This window comes from Macaca fascicularis, chromosome 20 (genome assembly GCF_037993035.2).
Source record: "Macaca fascicularis isolate 582-1 chromosome 20, T2T-MFA8v1.1".
NCBI lineage: Eukaryota > Metazoa > Chordata > Mammalia > Primates > Cercopithecidae > Macaca > Macaca fascicularis.
Window position 1 is genome coordinate 36,387,403 of NC_088394.1, and position 19,366 is coordinate 36,406,768.

The following is a 19,366-nucleotide window of genomic DNA, read 5'->3' on the forward strand; positions in this document are numbered from 1 at the left end:
GAAACTTCTTTGTGTTCTGTGAAATCATCTCACAGAGTTACAGCTTTCCCCTCAAGAAGCCTTTCGCTAAGACAGTTCTTGTGGAATTGGCAAAGTGATATTTGGAAGCCCATAGAGGGCTATGGTGAAAAAGGAAATATCCTCAGATGAAATCTGGAAAGAAGCTTTCTGAGAAACTGCTTGGTGTTCTGTTAATTCATCTCACAGAGTTACATCTGTATTTCGTGGATCTCTTTGCTAGCCTTATTTCTGTGGAATCTGAGAACAGATATTTCGGTTCCCTTTGGAGACTATAGGGCCAAAGGAAATATCCTCCGATAACAAAGAGAAAGAAGCTTTCTGAGAAACTTCTTTGTGTTCTGTGAAATCATCTCACAGAGTTACAGCTTTCCCCTCAAGAAGCCTTTCGCTAAGACAGTTCTTGTGGAATTGGCAAAGTGATATTTGGAAGCCCATAGAGGGCTATGGTGAAAAAGGAAATATCCTCAGATGAAATCTGGAAAGAAGCTTTCTGAGAAACTGCTTAGTGTTCTGTTAATTCATCTCACAGAGTTACATCTGTATTTCCTGGATCTCTTTTCTAGGCTCACTTCTGTGGAATCTGAGAACAGATATTTCGGTTCCCTTTGGAGACTATAGGGACAAAGGAAATATCCTCCGATAACAAAGAGAAAGAAGCTTTCTGAGAAACTTCTTTGTGTTCTGTGAAATCATCTCACAGAGTTACAGCTTTCCCCTCAAGAAGCCTTTCGCTAAGACAGTTCTTGTGGAATTGGCAAAGTGATATTTGGAAGCCCATAGAGGGCTATGGTGAAAAAGGAAATATCCTCAGATGAAATCTGGAAAGAAGCTTTCTGAGAAACTGCTTAGTGTTCTGTTAATTCATCTCACAGAGTTACATCTGTATTTCGTGGATCTCTTTGCTAGCCTTATTTCTGTGGAATCTGAGAACAGATATTTCGGTTCCCTTTGGAGACTATAGGGCCAAAGGAAATATCCTCCGATAACAAAGAGAAAGAAGCTTTCTGAGAAACTTCTTTGTGTCCTGTGAAATCATCTCACAGAGTTACAGCTTTCCCCTCAAGAAGCCTTTCGCTAAGACAGTTCTTGTGGAATTGGCAAAGTGATATTTGGAAGCCCATAGAGGGCTATGGTGAAAAAGGAAATATCCTCAGATGAAATCTGGAAAGAAGCTTTCTGAGAAACTGCTTAGTGTTCTGTTAATTCATCTCACAGAGTTACATCTGTATTTCGTCGATCTCTTTGCTAGCCTTATTTCTGTGGAATCTGAGAACAGATATTTCGGATCCCTTTGGAGACTATAGGGCCAAAGGAAATATCCTCCGATAACAAAGAGAAAGAAGCTTTCTGAGAAACTTCTTTGTGTTCTGTGAAATCATCTCACAGAGTTACAGCTTTCCCCTCAAGAAGCCTTTCGCTAAGACAGTTCTTGTGGAATTGGCAAAGTGATATTTGGAAGCCCATAGAGGGCTATGGTGAAAAAGGAAATATCCTCAGATGAAATCTGGAAAGAAACTTTCTGAGAAACTGCTTAGTGTTCTGTTAATTCATCTCACAGAGTTACATCTGTATTTCGTGGATCTCTTTGCTAGCCTTATTTCTGTGGAATCTGAGAACAGATATTTCGGATCCCTTTGGAGACTATAGGGCCAAAGGAAATATCCTCCGATAACAAAGAGAAAGAAGCTTTCTGAGAAACTTGTTTGTGTTCTGTGAAATCATCTCACAGAGTTACAGCTTTCCCCTCAAGAAGCCTTTCGCTAAGACAGTTCTGGTGGAATTGGCAAAGTGATATTTGGAAGCCCATAGAGGGCTATGGTGAAAAAGGAAATATCCTCAGATGAAATCTGGAAAGAAGCTTTCTGAGAAACTGCTTAGTGTTCTGTTAATTCATCTCACAGAGTTACATCTGTATTTCGTCGATCTCTTTGCTAGCCTTATTTCTGTGGAATCTGAGAACAGATATTTCGGATCCCTTTGGAGACTATAGGGCCAAAGGAAATATCCTCCGATAACAAAGAGAAAGAAGCTTTCTGAGAAACTCCTTTGTGTTCTGTGAAATCATCTCACAGAGTTACAGCTTTCCCCTCAAGAAGCCTTTCGCTAAGACAGTTCTTGTGGAATTGGCAAAGTGATATTTGGAAGCCCATAGAGGGCTATGGTGAAAAAGGAAATATCCTCAGATGAAATCTGGAAAGAAGCTTTCTGAGAAACTGCTTAGTGTTCTGTTAATTCATCTCACAGAGTTACATCTGTATTTCGTCGATCTCTGTGCTAGCCTTATATCTGTGGAATCTGAGAACAGATATTTCTGATCCCTTTGGAGACTATTGGGCCAAAGGAAATATCCTCCGATAACAAAGAGAAAGAAGCTTTCTGAGAAACTTCTTTGTGTTCTGTGAAATCATCTCACAGAGTTACAGCTTTCCCCTCAAGAAGCCTTTCGCTAAGACAGTTCTTGTGGAATTGGCAAAGTGATATTTGGAAGCCCATAGAGGGCTACGGTGAAAAAGGAAATATCCTTGATGAAATCTGGAAAGAAGCTTTCTGAGAAACTGCTTAGTGTTCTGTTAATTCATCTCACAGAGGTACATCTGTATTTCGTGGATCTCTTTGCTAGGCTTATTTCTGTGGAATCTGAGAACAGATATTTCGGATCCCTTTGGAGACTCTAGTGCCAAAGGAAATATCCTCCGATAACAAAGAGAAAGAAGCTTTCTGAGAAACTTCTTTGTGTTCTGTGAAATCATCTCACAGAGTTACAGCTTTCCCCTCAAGAAACCTTTCCCTAAGACAGTTCTTGTGGAATTGGCAAAGTGATATTTGGAAGCCCATAGAGGGCTATGGTGAAAAAGGAAATATCCTCAGATGAAATCTGGAAAGAAGCTTTCTGAGAAACTGCTTAGTGTTCTGTTAATTCATCTGACAGAGTTACATCTGTATTTCGTCGATCTCTGTGCTAGCCTTATTTCTGTGGAATCTGAGAACAGATATTTCGGATCCCTTTGGAGACTATAGGGCCAAAGGAAATATCCTCCGATAACAAAGAGAAACAAGCTTTCTGAGAAACTTCTTTGTGTTCTGTGAAATCATCTCACAGAGTTACAGATTTCCCCTCAAGAAGCCTTTCGCTAAGACAGTTCTTGTGGAATTGGCAAAGTGATATTTGGAAGCCCATAGAGGGCTATGGTGAAAAAGGAAATATCCTCAGATGAAATCTGGAAAGAAGCTTTCTGAGAAACTGCTTAGTGTTCTGTTAATTCATCTCACAGAGTTACATCTGTATTTCGTGGATCTCTTTGCTAGCCTTATTTCTGTGGAATCTGAGAACAGATATTTCGGTTACCTTTGGAGACTATAGGGCCAAAGGAAATATCCTCCGATAACAAAGAGAAAGAAGCTTACTGAGAAACTTCTTTGTGTCCTGTGAAATCATCTCACAGAGTTACAGCTTTCCCCTCAAGAAGCCTTTCGCTAAGACAGTTCTTGTGGAATTGGCAAAGTGATAGTTGGAAGCCCATAGAGGGCTATGGTGAAAAAGGAAATATCCTCAGATGAAATCTGGAAAGAAGCTTTCTGAGAAACTGCTTAGTGTTCTGTTAATTCATCTCACAGAGTTACATCTGTATTTCGTGGATCTCTTTGCTAGCCTTATTTCTGTGGAATCTGAGAACAGATATTTCGGATCCCTTTGGAGACTATAGGGCCAAAGGAAATATCCTCCGATAACAAAGAGAAAGAAGCTTTCTGAGAAACTTCTTTGTGTTCTGTGAAATCATCTCACAGAGTTACAGCTTTCCCCTCAAGAAGCCTTTCGCTAAGACAGTTCTTGTGGAATTGGCAAAGTGATATTTGGAAGCCCATAGAGGGCTATGGTGAAAAAGGAAATATCCTCAGATGAAATCTGGAAAGAAGCTTTCTGAGAAACTGCTTGGTGTTCTGTTAATTCATCTCACAGAGTTACATCTGTATTTCGTGTATCTCTTTGCTAGCCTTATTTCTGTGGAATCTGAGAACAGATATTTCGGTTCCCTTTGGAGACTATAGGGCCAAAGGAAATATCCTCCGATAACAAAGAGAAAGAAGCTTTCTGAGAAACTTCTTTGTGTTCTGTGAAATCATCTCACAGAGTTACAGCTTTCCCCTCAAGAAGCCTTTCGCTAAGACAGTTCTTGTGGAATTGGCAAAGTGATATTTTGAAGCCCATAGAGGGCTATGGTGAAAAAGGAAATATCCTCAGATGAAATCTGGAAAGAAGCTTTCTGAGAAACTGCTTAGTGTTCTGTTAATTCATCTCACAGAGTTACATCTGTATTTCCTGGATCTCTTTTCTAGGCTCACTTCTGTGGAATCTGAGAACAGATACTTCGGTTCCCTTTGGAGACTATAGGGACAAAGGAAATATCCTCCGATAACAAAGAGAAAGAAGCTTTCTGAGAAACTTCTTTGTGTTCTGTGAAATCATCTCACAGAGTTACAGCTTTCCCCTCAAGAAGCCTTTCGCTAAGACAGTTCTTGTGGAATTGGCAAAGTGATATTTGGAAGCCCCTAGAGGGCTATGGTGAAAAAGGAAATATCCTCAGATGAAATCTGGAAAGAAGCTTTCTGAGAAACTGCTTAGTGTTCTGTTAATTCATCTCACAGAGTTACATCTGTATTTCGTGGATCTCTTTGCTAGCCTTATTTCTGTGGAATCTGAGAACAGATATTTTGGTTCCCTTTGGAGACTATAGGGCCAAAGGAAATATCCTCCGATAACAAAGAGAAAGAAGCTTTCTGAGAAACTTCTTTGTGTCCTGTGAAATCATCTCACAGAGTTACAGCTTTCCCCTCAAGAAGCCTTTCGCTAAGACAGTTCTTGTGGAATTGGCAAAGTGATATTTGGAAGCCCATAGAGGGCTATGGTGAAAAAGGAAATATCCTCAGATGAAATCTGGAAAGAAGCTTTCTGAGAAACTTCTTAGTGTTCTGTTAATTCATCTCACAGAGTTACATCTGTATTTCGTCGATCTCTTTGCTAGCCTTATTTCTGTGGAATCTGAGAACAGATATTTCGGATCCCTTTGGAGACTATAGGGCCAAAGGAAATATCCTCCGATAACAAAGAGAAAGAAGCTTTCTGAGAAACTTCTTTGTGTTCTGTGAAATCATCTCACAGAGTTACAGCTTTCCCCTCAAGAAGCCTTTCGCTAAGACAGTTCTTGTGGAATTGGCAAAGTGATATTTGGAAGCCCATAGAGGGCTATGGTGAAAAAGGAAATATCCTCAGATGAAATCTGGAAAGAAACTTTCTGAGAAACTGCTTAGTGTTCTGTTAATTCATCTCACAGAGTTACATCTGTATTTCGTGGATCTCTTTGCTAGCCTTATTTCTGTGGAATCTGAGAACAGATATTTCGGATCCCTTTGGAGACTATAGGGACAAAGGAAATATCCTCCGATAACAAAGAGAAAGAAGCTTTCTGAGAAACTTGTTTGTGTTCTGTGAAATCATCTCACAGAGTTACAGCTTTCCCCTCAAGAAGCCTTTCGCTAAGACAGTTCTGGTGGAATTGGCAAAGTGATATTTGGAAGCCCATAGAGGGCTATGGTGAAAAAGGAAATATCCTCAGATGAAATCTGGAAAGAAGCTTTCTGAGAAACTGCTTAGTGTTCTGTTAATTCATCTCACAGAGTTACATCTGTATTTCGTCGATCTCTTTGCTAGCCTTATTTCTGTGGAATCTGAGAACAGATATTTCGGATCCCTTTGGAGACTATAGGGCCAAAGGAAATATCCTCCGATAACAAAGAGAAAGAAGCTTTCTGAGAAACTTCTTTGTGTTCTGTGAAATCATCTCACAGAGTTACAGCTTTCCCCTCAAGAAGCCTTTCGCTAAGACAGTTCTTGTGGAATTGGCAAAGTGATATATGGAAGCCCATAGAGGGCTATGGTGAAAAAGGAAATATCCTCAGATGAAATCTGGAAAGAAGCTTTCTGAGAAACGGCTTAGTGTTCTGTTAATTCATCTCACAGAGTTACATCTGTATTTCGTGGATCTCTTTGCTAGCCTTATTTCTGTGGAATCTGAGAACAGATATTTCTGTTCCCTTTGGAGACTACAGGGCCAAAGGAAATATCCTCCGATAACAAAGAGAAAGAAGCTTTCTGAGAAACTTCTTTGTGTTCTGTGAAATCATCTCACAGAGTTACAGCTTTCCCCTCAAGAAGCCTTTCGCTAAGACAGTTCTTGTGGAAATGGCAAAGTGATATTTGGATGCCCATAGAGGGCTACGGTGAAAAAGGAAATATCCTCAGATGAAATCTGGAAAGAAGCTTTCTGAGAAACTGCTTAGTGTTCTGTTAATTCATCTCACAGAGTTACATCTGTATTTCGTGGATCTCTTTGCTAGCCTCATTTCTGTGGAATCTGAGAACAGCTATTTCGGATCCCTTTGGAGACTATAGGGCCAAAGGAAATATCCTCCGATAACAAAGAGAAAGAAGCTTTCTGAGAAACTTCTTTGTGTTCTGTGAAATCATCTCACAGAGTTACAGCTTTCCCCTCAAGAAGCCTTTCGCTAAGACAGTTCTTGTGGAATTGGCAAAGTGATATTTGGAAGCCCATAGAGGGCTATGGTGAAAAAGGAAATATCCTCAGATGAAATCTGGAAAGAAGCTTTCTGAGAAACTGCTTAGTGTTCTGTTAATTCATCTCACAGAGTTACATCAGTATTTCGTGGATCTCTTTGCTAGCCTCATTTCTGTGGAATCTGAGAACAGATATTTCGGTTCCCTTTGGAGACTATAGGGCCAAAGGAAATATCCTCCGATAACAAAGAGAAAGAAGCTTCTGAGAAACTTCTTTGTGTTCTGTGAAATCATCTCACAGAGTTACAGCTTTCCCCTCAAGAAGCCTTTCGCTAAGACAGTTCTTGTGGAATTGGCAAAGTGATATTTGGAAGCCCATAGAGGGCTATGGTGAAAAAGGAAATATCCTCAGATGAAATCTGGAAAGAAGCTTTCTGAGAAACTGCTTACTATTTTGTTAATTCATCTCACAGAGTTACAACTGTATTTCGTGTATCTCTTTGCTAGCCTAATTTCTGTGGAATCTGAGAACAGATATTTCCCATCCCTTTGAAGACTATAGGGCCAAAGGAAATATCCTCTGATAAAAAAGAGAAAGAAGCTTTCTGAGAAACTTCTTTGTGTTCTGTGAAATCATCTCACAGAGTTACAGCTTTCCCCTCAAGAAGCCTTTCGCTAAGACAGTTCTTGTGGAATTGGCAAAGTGATATTTGGAAGCCCATAGAGGGCTATGGTGAAAAAGGAAATATCCTCAGATGAAATCTGGAAAGAAGCTTTCTGAGAAACTGCTTAGTGTTCTGTTAATTCATCTGACAGAGTTACATCTGTATTTCGTCAATCTCTGTGCTAGCCTTGTATCTGTGGAATCTGAGAACAGATATTTCTGATCCCTTTGGAGACTATAGGGCCAAAGGAAATATCCTCCGATAACAAAGAGAAAGAAGCTTTCTGAGAAACTTCTTTGTGTTCTGTGAAATCATCTCACAGAGTTACAGCTTTCCCCTCAAGAAGCCTTTCGCTAAGACACTTCTTGTGGAATTGGCAAAGTGATATTTGGAAGCCCATAGGGGGCTATGGTGAAAAAGGAAATATCCTCAGATGAAATCTGGAAAGAAGCTTTCTGAGAAACTGCTTAGTGTTCTGTTAATTCATCTCACAGAGTTACATGTGTATTTCGTGGATCTCTTTGCTAGCCTTATTTCTGTGGAATCTGAGAACAGATATTTCGGATCCCTTTGGAGACTATAGGGCAAAGGAAATATCCTCCGATAACAAAGAGAAACAAGCTTTCTGAGAAACTTCTTTGTGTTCTGTGAAATCATCTCACAGAGTTACAGCTTTCCCCTCAAGAAGCCTTTCGCTAAGACAGTTCTTGTGGAATTGGCAAAGTGATATTTGGAAGCCCATAGAGGGCTATGGTGAAAAAGGAAATATCCTCAGATGAAATCTGGAAAGAAACTTTCTGAGAAACTGCTTAGTGTTCTGTTAATTCATCTCACAGAGTTACATCTGTATTTCGGGGATCTCTTTGCTAGCCTTTTTTCTGTGGAATCTGAGAACAGATATTTCGGATCCCTTTGGAGACTATAGGGCCAAAGGAAATATCCTCCGATAACAAAGAGAAAGAAGCTTTCTGAGAAATTTGTTTGTGTTCTGTGAAATCATCTCACAGAGTTACAGCTTTCCACTCAAGAAGCCTTTCGCTAAGACAGTTCTTGTGGAATTGGCAAAGTGATATTTGGAAGATCATAGAGGGCTATGGTGAAAAAGGAAATATCCTAAGATGAAATCTGGAAAGAAGCTTTCTGAGAAACTGCTTAGTGTTCTGTTAATTCATCTCACAGAGTTACATCTGTATTTCGTCGATTTCTTTGCTAGCCTTATTTCTGTGGAATCTGAGAACAGATATTTCGGATCCCTTTGGAGACTAGAGGGCCAAAGGAAATATCCTCCGATAACAAAGAGAAAGATGCTTTCTGAGAAACTTCTTTGTGTTCTGTGAAATCATCTCACAGAGTTACAGCTTTCCCCTCAAGAAGCCTTTCGCTAAGACAGTTCTTGTGGAATTGGCAAAGTGATATTTGGAGGCCCATAGAGGGCTATGGTGAAAAAGGAAATATCCTCAGATGAAATCTGGAAAGAAGCTTTCTGAGAAACTGCTTGGTGTTCTGTTAATTCATCTCACAGAGTTACATCTGTCTTTCGTGGATCTCTTTGGTAGCCTTATTTCTGTAGAATCTGAGAACAGATATTTCGGTTCCCTTTGGAGACTATAGGGCCAAAGGAAATATCCTCCGATAACAAAGAGAAAGAAGCTTTCTGAGAAACTTCTTTGTGTTCTGTGAAATCATCTCACAGAGTTAAGCTTTCCCCTCAAGAAGCCTTTCGCTAAGACAGTTCTTGTGGAATTGGCAAAGTGATATTTGGAAGCCCATAGAGGGCTATGGTGAAAAAGGAAATATCCTCAGATGAAATCTGTAAAGAAGCTTTCTGAGAAACTGCTTAGTGTTCTGTTAATTCATCTCACAGAGTTACATCTGTATTTCGTGGATCTCTTTGCTAGCCTCATTTCTGTGGAATCTGAGAACAGATATTTCGGTTCCCTTTGCAGACTATAGGGCCAAAGGAAATATCCTCCGATAACAAAGAGAAAGAAGGTTTCTGAGAAACTTCTTTGTGTTCTGTGAAATCATCTCACAGAGTTACAGCTTTCCCCTCAAGAAGCCTTTCGCTAAGACAGTTCTAGTGGAATTGGCAAAGTGATATTTGGAAGCCCATAGAGGGCGCTGGTGAAAAAGGAAATATCCTCAGGTGAAATCTGGAAAGCTTTCTGAGAAACATCTCTGTTATATGTGACTTCCACTCACAGAGTTACATCTGTATTTCGTGGATCTCTTTGCTAGCCTTATTTCTGTGGAATCTGAGAACAGATATTTCGGATCCCTTTGGAGACTATAGGGCCAAAGGAAATATCCTCCGATAACAAAGAGAAACCAGCTTTCGGAGAAACTTCTTTGTGTTCTGTGAAATCATCTCACAGAGTTACAGCTTTCCCTTCAAGAAGCCTTTCGCTAAGACAGTTCTTGTGGAATTGGCAAAGTGATATTTGGAAGCCCATAGAGGGCTATGGTGAAAAAGGAAATATCCTCAGATGAAATCGGGAAAGAAGTTTTCTGAGAAACTGCTTAGTGTTCCGTTAATTCATCTCACAGAGTTACATCTGTATTTCGTGGATCTCTTTGCTAGCCTTATTTCTGTGGAATCTGAGAACAGATATTTCGGATCCCTTTGGAGACTATAGGGCCAAAGGAAATATCCTCCGATAACAAAGAGAAAGAAGCTTTCTGAGAAACTTGTTTGTGTTCTGTGAAATCATCTCACAGAGTTACAGCTTTCCCCTCAAGAAGCCTTTCGCTAAGACAGTTCTGGTGGAATTGGCAAAGTGATATTTGGAAGCCCATAGAGGGCTATGGTGAAAAAGGAAATATCCTCAGATGAAATCTGGAAAGAAGCTTTCTGAGAAACTGCTTAGTGTTCTGTTAATTCATCTCACAGAGTTACATCTGTATTTCGTCGATCTCTTTGCTAGCCTTATTTCTGTGGAATCTGAGAACAGATATTTCGGATCCCTTTGGAGACTATAGGGCCAAAGGAAATATCCTCCGATAACAAAGAGAAAGAAGCTTTCTGAGAAACTTCTTTGTGTTCTGTGAAATCATCTCACAGAGTTACAGCTTTCCCCTCAAGAAGCCTTTCGCTAAGACAGTTCTTGTGGAATTGGCAAAGTGATATATGGAAGCCCATAGAGGGCTATGGTGAAAAAGGAAATATCCTCAGATGAAATCTGGAAAGAAGCTTTCTGAGAAACTGCTTAGTGTTCTGTTAATTCATCTCACAGAGTTACATCTGTATTTCGTGGATCTCTTTGCTAGCCTTATTTCTGTGGAATCTGAGAACAGATATTTCTGTTCCCTTTGGAGACTACAGGGCCAAAGGAAATATCCTCCGATAACAAAGAGAAAGAAGCTTTCTGAGAAACTTCTTTGTGTTCTGTGAAATCATCTCACAGAGTTACAGCTTTCCCCTCAAGAAGCCTTTCGCTAAGACAGTTCTTGTGGAAATGGCAAAGTGATATTTGGATGCCCATAGAGGGCTACGGTGAAAAAGGAAATATCCTCAGATGAAATCTGGAAAGAAGCTTTCTGAGAAACTGCTTAGTGTTCTGTTAATTCATCTCACAGAGTTACATCTGTATTTCGTGGATCTCTTTGCTAGCCTCATTTCTGTGGAATCTGAGAACAGCTATTTCGGATCCCTTTGGAGACTATAGGGCCAAAGGAAATATCCTCCGATAACAAAGAGAAAGAAGCTTTCTGAGAAACTTCTTTGTGTTCTGTGAAATCATCTCACAGAGTTACAGCTTTCCCCTCAAGAAGCCTTTCGCTAAGACAGTTCTTGTGGAATTGGCAAAGTGATATTTGGAAGCCCATAGAGGGCTATGGTGAAAAAGGAAATATCCTCAGATGAAATCTGGAAAGAAGCTTTCTGAGAAACTGCTTAGTGTTCTGTTAATTCATCTCACAGAGTTACATCTGTATTTCGTGGATCTCTTTGCTAGCCTTATTTCTGTGGAATCTGAGAACAGATATTTCGGATCCCTTTGGAGACTATAGGGACAAAGGAAATATCCTCCGATAACAAAGAGAAAGAAGCTTTCTGAGAAACTTGTTTGTGTTCTGTGAAATCATCTCACAGAGTTACAGCTTTCCCCTCAAGAAGCCTTTCGCTAAGACAGTTCTGGTGGAATTGGCAAAGTGATATTTGGAAGCCCATAGAGGGCTATGGTGAAAAAGGAAATATCCTCAGATGAAATCTGGAAAGAAGCTTTCTGAGAAACTGCTTAGTGTTCTGTTAATTCATCTCACAGAGTTACATCTGTATTTCGTCGATCTCTTTGCTAGCCTTATTTCTGTGGAATCTGAGAACAGATATTTCGGATCCCTTTGGAGACTATAGGGCCAAAGGAAATATCCTCCGATAACAAAGAGAAAGAAGCTTTCTGAGAAACTTCTTTGTGTTCTGTGAAATCATCTCACAGAGTTACAGCTTTCCCCTCAAGAAGCCTTTCGCTAAGACAGTTCTTGTGGAATTGGCAAAGTGATATATGGAAGCCCATAGAGGGCTATGGTGAAAAAGGAAATATCCTCTGATGAAATCTGGAAAGAAGCTTTCTGAGAAACGGCTTAGTGTTCTGTTAATTCATCTCACAGAGTTACATCTGTATTTCGTGGATCTCTTTGCTAGCCTTATTTCTGTGGAATCTGAGAACAGATATTTCTGTTCCCTTTGGAGACTACAGGGCCAAAGGAAATATCCTCCGATAACAAAGAGAAAGAAGCTTTCTGAGAAACTTCTTTGTGTTCTGTGAAATCATCTCACAGAGTTACAGCTTTCCCCTCAAGAAGCCTTTCGCTAAGACAGTTCTTGTGGAAACGGCAAAGTGATATTTGGATGCCCATAGAGGGCTACGGTGAAAAAGGAAATATCCTCAGATGAAATCTGGAAAGAAGCTTTCTGAGAAACTGCTTAGTGTTCTGTTAATTCATCTCACAGAGTTACATCAGTATTTCGTGGATCTCTTTGCTAGCCTCATTTCTGTGGAATCTGAGAACAGATATTTCGGTTCCCTTTGGAGACTATAGGGCCAAAGGAAATATCCTCCGATAACAAAGAGAAAGAAGCTTCTGAGAAACTTCTTTGTGTTCTGTGAAATCATCTCACAGAGTTACAGCTTTCCCCTCAAGAAGCCTTTCGCTAAGACAGTTCTTGTGGAATTGGCAAAGTGATATTTGGAAGCCCATAGAGGGCTATGGTGAAAAAGGAAATATCCTCAGATGAAATCTGGAAAGAAGCTTTCTGAGAAACTGCTTACTGTTTTGTTAATTCATCTCACAGAGTTACAACTGTATTTCGTGTATCTCTTTGCTAGCCTAATTTCTGTGGAATCTGAGAACAGATATTTCCCATCCCATTGAAGACTATAGGGCCAAAGGAAATATCCTCTGATAAAAAAGAGAAAGAAGCTTTCTGAGAAACTTCTTTGTGTTCTGTGAAATCATCTCACAGAGTTACAGCTTTCCCCTCAAGAAGCCTTTCGCTAAGACAGTTCTTGTGGAATTGGCAAAGTGATATTTGGAAGCCCATAGAGGGCTATGGTGAAAAAGGAAATATCCTCAGATGAAATCTGGAAAGAAGCTTTCTGAGAAACTGCTTAGTGTTCTGTTAATTCATCTGACAGAGTTACATCTGTATTTCGTCAATCTCTGTGCTAGCCTTGTATCTGTGGAATCTGAGAACAGATATTTCTGATCCCTTTGGAGACTATAGGGCCAAAGGAAATATCCTCCGATAACAAAGAGAAAGAAGCTTTCTGAGAAACTTCTTTGTGTTCTGTGAAATCATCTCACAGAGTTACAGCTTTCCCCTCAAGAAGCCTTTCGCTAAGACAGTTCTTGTGGAATTGGCAAAGTGATATTTGGAAGCCCATAGGGGGCTATGGTGAAAAAGGAAATATCCTCAGATGAAATCTGGAAAGAAGCTTTCTGAGAAACTGCTTAGTGTTCTGTTAATTCATCTCACAGAGTTACATGTGTATTTCGTGGATCTCTTTGCTAGCCTTATTTCTGTGGAATCTGAGAACAGATATTTCGGATCCCTTTGGAGACTATAGGGCCAAAGGAAATATCCTCCGATAACAAAGAGAAACAAGCTTTCTGAGAAACTTCTTTGTGTTCTGTGAAATCATCTCACAGAGTTACAGCTTTCCCCTCAAGAAGCCTTTCGCTAAGACAGTTCTTGTGGAATTGGCAAAGTGATATTTGGAAGCCCATAGAGGGCTATGGTGAAAAAGGAAATATCCTCACATGAAATCTGGAAAGAAACTTTCTGAGAAACTGCTTAGTGTTCTGTTAATTCATCTCACAGAGTTACATCTGTATTTCGGGGATCTCTTTGCTAGCCTTTTTTCTGTGGAATCTGAGAACAGATATTTCGGATCCCTTTGGAGACTATAGGGCCAAAGGAAATATCCTCCGATAACAAAGAGAAAGAAGCTTTCTGAGAAATTTGTTTGTGTTCTGTGAAATCATCTCACAGAGTTACAGCTTTCCACTCAAGAAGCCTTTCGCTAAGACAGTTCTTGTGGAATTGGCAAAGTGATATTTGGAAGCCCATAGAGGGCTATGGTGAAAAAGGAAATATCCTAAGATGAAATCTGGAAAGAAGCTTTCTGAGAAACTGCTTAGTGTTCTGTTAATTCATCTCACAGAGTTACATCTGTATTTCGTCGATCTCTTTGCTAGCCTTATTTCTGTGGAATCTGAGAACAGATATTTCGGATCCCTTTGGAGACTAGAGGGCCAAAGGAAATATCCTCCGATAACAAAGAGAAAGAAGCTTTCTGAGAAACTTCTTTGTGTTCTGTGAAATCATCTCACAGAGTTACAGCTTTCCCCTCAAGAAGCCTTTCGCTAAGACAGTTCTTGTGGAATTGGCAAAGTGATATCTGGAGGCCCATAGAGGGCTATGGTGAAAAAGGAAATATCCTCAGATGAAATCTGGAAAGAAGCTTTCTGAGAAACTGCTTGGTGTTCTGTTAATTCATCTCACAGAGTTACATCTGTCTTTCGTGGATCTCTTTGGTAGCCTTATTTCTGTAGAATCTGAGAACAGATATTTCGGTTCCCTTTGGAGACTATAGGGCCAAAGGAAATATCCTCCGATAACAAAGAGAAAGAAGCTTTCTGAGAAACTTCTTTGTGTTCTGTGAAATCATCTCACAGAGTTAAGCTTTCCCCTCAAGAAGCCTTTCGCTAAGACAGTTCTTGTGGAATTGGCAAAGTGATATTTGGAAGCCCATAGAGGGCTATGGTGAAAAAGGAAATATCCTCAGATGAAATCTGGAAAGAAGCTTTCTGAGAAACTGCTTAGTGTTCTGTTAATTCATCTCACAGAGTTACATCTGTATTTCGTGGATCTCTTTGCTAGCCTCATTTCTGTGGAATCTGAGAACAGATATTTCGGTTCCCTTTGCAGACTATAGGGCCAAAGGAAATATCCTCCGATAACAAAGAGAAAGAAGGTTTCTGAGAAACTTCTTTGTGTTCTGTGAAATCATCTCACAGAGTTACAGCTTTCCCCTCAAGAAGCCTTTCGCTAAGACAGTTCTTGTGGAATTGGCAAAGTGATATTTGGAAGCCCATAGAGGGCGCTGGTGAAAAAGGAAATATCCTCAGGTGAAATCTGGAAAGAAGCTTTCTGAGAAACATCTCTGTTATATGTGACTTCCACTCACAGAGTTACATCTGTATTTCGTGGATCTCTTTGCTAGCCTTATTTCTGTGGAATCTGAGAACAGATATTTCGGATCCCTTTGGAGACTACAGGGCCAAAGGAAATATCCTCCGATAACAAAGAGAAAGAAGCTTTCTGAGAAACTTCTTTGTGTTCTGTGAAATCATCTCACAGAGTTACAGCTTTCCCCTCAAGAAGCCTTTCGCTAAGACAGTTCTTGTGGAAATGGCAAAGTGATATTTGGATGCCCATAGAGGGCTACGGTGAAAAAGGAAATATCCTCAGATGAAATCTGGAAAGAAGCTTTCTGAGAAACTGCTTAGTGTTCTGTTAATTCATCTCACAGAGTTACATCTGTATTTCGTGGATCTCTTTGCTAGCCTCATTTCTGTGGAATCTGAGAACAGCTATTTCGGATCCCTTTGGAGACTATAGGGCCAAAGGAAATATCCTCCGATAACAAAGAGAAAGAAGCTTTCTGAGAAACTTCTTTGTGTTCTGTGAAATCATCTCACAGAGTTACAGCTTTCCCCTCAAGAAGCCTTTCGCTAAGACAGTTCTTGTGGAATTGGCAAAGTGATATTTGGAAGCCCATAGAGGGCTATGGTGAAAAAGGAAATATCCTCAGATGAAATCTGGAAAGAAGTTTTCTGAGAAACTGCTTAGTGTTCTGTTAATTCATCTCACAGAGTTACATCTGTATTTCGTCGATCTCTGTGCTAGCCTTATATCTGTGGAATCTGAGAACAGATATTTCTGATCCCTTTGGAGACTATAGGGCCAAAGGAAATATCCTCCGATAACAAAGAGAAAGAAGCTTTCTGAGAAACTTCTTTGTGTTCTGTGAAATCATCTCACAGAGTTACAGCTTTCCCCTCAAGAAGCCTTTCGCTAAGACAGTTCTTGTGGAATTGGCAAAGTGATATTTGGAAGCCCATAGAGGGCTACGGTGAAAAAGGAAATATCCTCAGATGAAATCTGGAAAGAAGCTTTCTGAGAAACTGCTTAGTGTTCTGTTAATTCATCTCACAGAGTTACATCTGTATTTCGTGGATCTCTTTGCTAGGCTTATTTCTGTGGAATCTGAGAACAGATATTTCGGATCCCTTTGGAGACTCTAGGGCCAAAGGAAATATCCTCCGATAACAAAGAGAAAGAAGCTTTCTGAGAAACTTCTTTGTGTCCTGTGAAATCACCTCACAGAGTTACAGCTTTCCCCTCAAGAAGCCTTTCGCTAAGACAGTTCTTGTGGAATTGGCAAAGTGATATTTGGAAGCCCATAGAGGGCTATGGTGAAAAAGGAAATATCCTCAGATGAAATCTGGAAAGAAGCTTTCTGAGAAACTGCTTAGTGTTCTGTTAATTCATCTCACAGAGTTACATCAGTATTTCGTGGATCTCTTTGCTAGCCTCATTTCTGTGGAATCTGAGAACAGATATTTCGGTTCCCTTTGGAGACTATAGGGCCAAAGGAAATATCCTCCGATAACAAAGAGAAAGAAGCTTCTGAGAAACTTCTTTGTGTTCTGTGAAATCATCTCACAGAGTTACAGCTTTCCCCTCAAGAAGCCTTTCGCTAAGACAGTTCTTGTGGAATTGGCAAAGTGATATTTGGAAGCCCATAGAGGGCTATGGTGAAAAAGGAAATATCCTCAGATGAAATCTGGAAAGAAGCTTTCTGAGAAACTGCTTACTGTTTTGTTAATTCATCTCACAGAGTTACAACTGTATTTCGTGTATCTCTTTGCTAGCCTAATTTCTGTGGAATCTGAGAACAGATATTTCCCATCCCTTTGAAGACTATAGGGCCAAAGGAAATATCCTCTGATAAAAAAGAGAAAGAAGCTTTCTGAGAAACTTCTTTGTGTTCTGTGAAATCATCTCACAGAGTTACAGCTTTCCCCTCAAGAAGCCTTTCGCTAAGACAGTTCTTGTGGAATTGGCAAAGTGATATTTGGAAGCCCATAGAGGGCTATGGTGAAAAAGGAAATATCCTCAGATGAAATCTGGAAAGAAGCTTTCTGACAAACTGCTTAGTGTTCTGTTAATTCATCTGACAGAGTTACATCTGTATTTCGTCAATCTCTGTGCTAGCCTTGTATCTGTGGAATCTGAGAACAGATATTTCTGATCCCTTTGGAGACTATAGGGCCAAAGGAAATATCCTCCGATAACAAAGAGAAAGAAGCTTTCTGAGAAACTTCTTTGTGTTCTGTGAAATCATCTCACAGAGTTACAGCTTTCCCCTCAAGAAGCCTTTCGCTAAGACAGTTCTTGTGGAATTGGCAAAGTGATATTTGGAAGCCCATAGAGGGCTATGGTGAAAAAGGAAATATCCTCAGATGAAATCTGGAAAGAAACTTTCTGAGAAACTGCTTAGTGTTCTGTTAATTCATCTCACAGAGTTACATCTGTATTTCGGGGATCTCTTTGCTAGCCTTTTTTCTGTGGAATCTGAGAACAGATATTTCGGATCCCTTTGGAGACTATAGGGCCAAAGGAAATATCCTCCGATAACAAAGAGAAAGAAGATTTCTGAGAAATTTGTTTGTGTTCTGTGAAATCATCTCACAGAGTTACAGCTTTCCACTCAAGAAGCCTTTCGCTAAGACAGTTCTTGTGGAATTGGCAAAGTGATATTTGGAAGCCCATAGAGGGCTATGGTGAAAAAGGAAATATCCTCAGATGAAATCTGGAAAGAAACTTTCTGAGAAACTGCTTAGTGTTCTGTTAATTCATCTCACAGAGTTACATCTGTATTTCGGGGATCTCTTTGCTAGCCTTTTTTCTGTGGAATCTGAGAACAGATATTTCGGATCCCTTTGGAGACTATAGGGCCAAAGGAAATATCCTCCGATAACAAAGAGAAAGAAGCTTTCTGAGAAATTTGTTTGTGTTCTGTGAAATCATCTCACAGAGTTACAGCTTTCCACTCAAGAAGCCTTTCGCTAAGACAGTTCTTGTGGAATTGGCAAAGTGATATTTGGAAGCCCATAGAGGGCTATGGTGAAAAAGGAAATATCCTAAGATGAAATCTGGAAAGAAGCTTTCTGAGAAACTGCTTAGTGTTCTGTTAATTCATCTCACAGAGTTACATCTGTATTTCGTCGATCTCTTTGCTAGCCTTATTTCTGTGGAATCTGAGAACAGATATTTCGGATCCCTTTGGAGACTAGAGGGCCAAAGGAAATATCCTCCGATAACAAAGAGAAAGAAGCTTTCTGAGAAACTTCTTTGTGTTCTGTGAAATCATCTCACAGAGTTACAGCTTTCCCCTCAAGAAGCCTTTCGCTAAGACAGTTCTTGTGGAATTGGCAAAGTGATATCTGGAGGCCCATAGAGGGCTATGGTGAAAAAGGAAATATCCTCAGATGAAATCTGGAAAGAAGCTTTCTGAGAAACTGCTTGGTGTTCTGTTAATTCATCTCACAGAGTTACATCTGTCTTTCGTGGATCTCTTTGGTAGCCTTATTTCTGTAGAATCTGAGAACAGATATTTCGGTTCCCTTTGGAGACTATAGGGCCAAAGGAAATATCCTCCGATAACAAAGAGAAAGAAGCTTTCTGAGAAACTTCTTTGTGTTCTGTGAAATCATCTCACAGAGTTAAGCTTTCCCCTCAAGAAGCCTTTCGCTAAGACAGTTCTTGTGGAATTGGCAAAGTGATATTTGGAAGCCCATAGAGGGCTATGGTGAAAAAGGAAATATCCTCAGATGAAATCTGGAAAGAAGCTTTCTGAGAAACTGCTTAGTGTTCTGTTAATTCATCTCACAGAGTTACATCTGTATTTCGTGGATCTCTTTGCTAGCCTCATTTCTGTGGAATCTGAGAACAGATATTTCGGTTCCCTTTGCAGACTATAGGGCCAAAGGAAATATCCTCCGATAACAAAGAGAAAGAAGGTTTCTGAGAAACTTCTTTGTGTTCTGTGAAATCATCTCACAGAGTTACAGCTTTCCCCTCAAGAAGCCTTTCGCTAAGACAGTTCTTGTGGAATTGGCAAAGTGATATTTGGAAGCCCATAGAGGGCGCTGGTGAAAAAGGAAATATCCTCAGATGAAATCTGGAAAGAAGCTTTCTGAGAAACATCTCTGTTATATGTGACTTCCACTCACAGAGTTACATCTGTATTTCGTGGATCTCTTTGCTAGCCTTATTTCTGTGGAATCTGAGAACAGATATTTCGGATCCCTTTGGAGACTATAGGGCCAAAGGAAATATCCTCCGATAACAAAGAGAAACCAGCTTTCGGAGAAACTTCTTTGTGTTCTGTGAAATCATCTCACAGAGTTACAGCTTTCCCCTCAAGAAGCCTTTCGCTAAGACAGTTCTTGTGGAATTGGCAAAGTGATATTTGGAAGCCCATAGAGGGCTATGGTGAAAAAGGAAATATCCTCAGATGAAATCGGGAAAGAAGTTTTC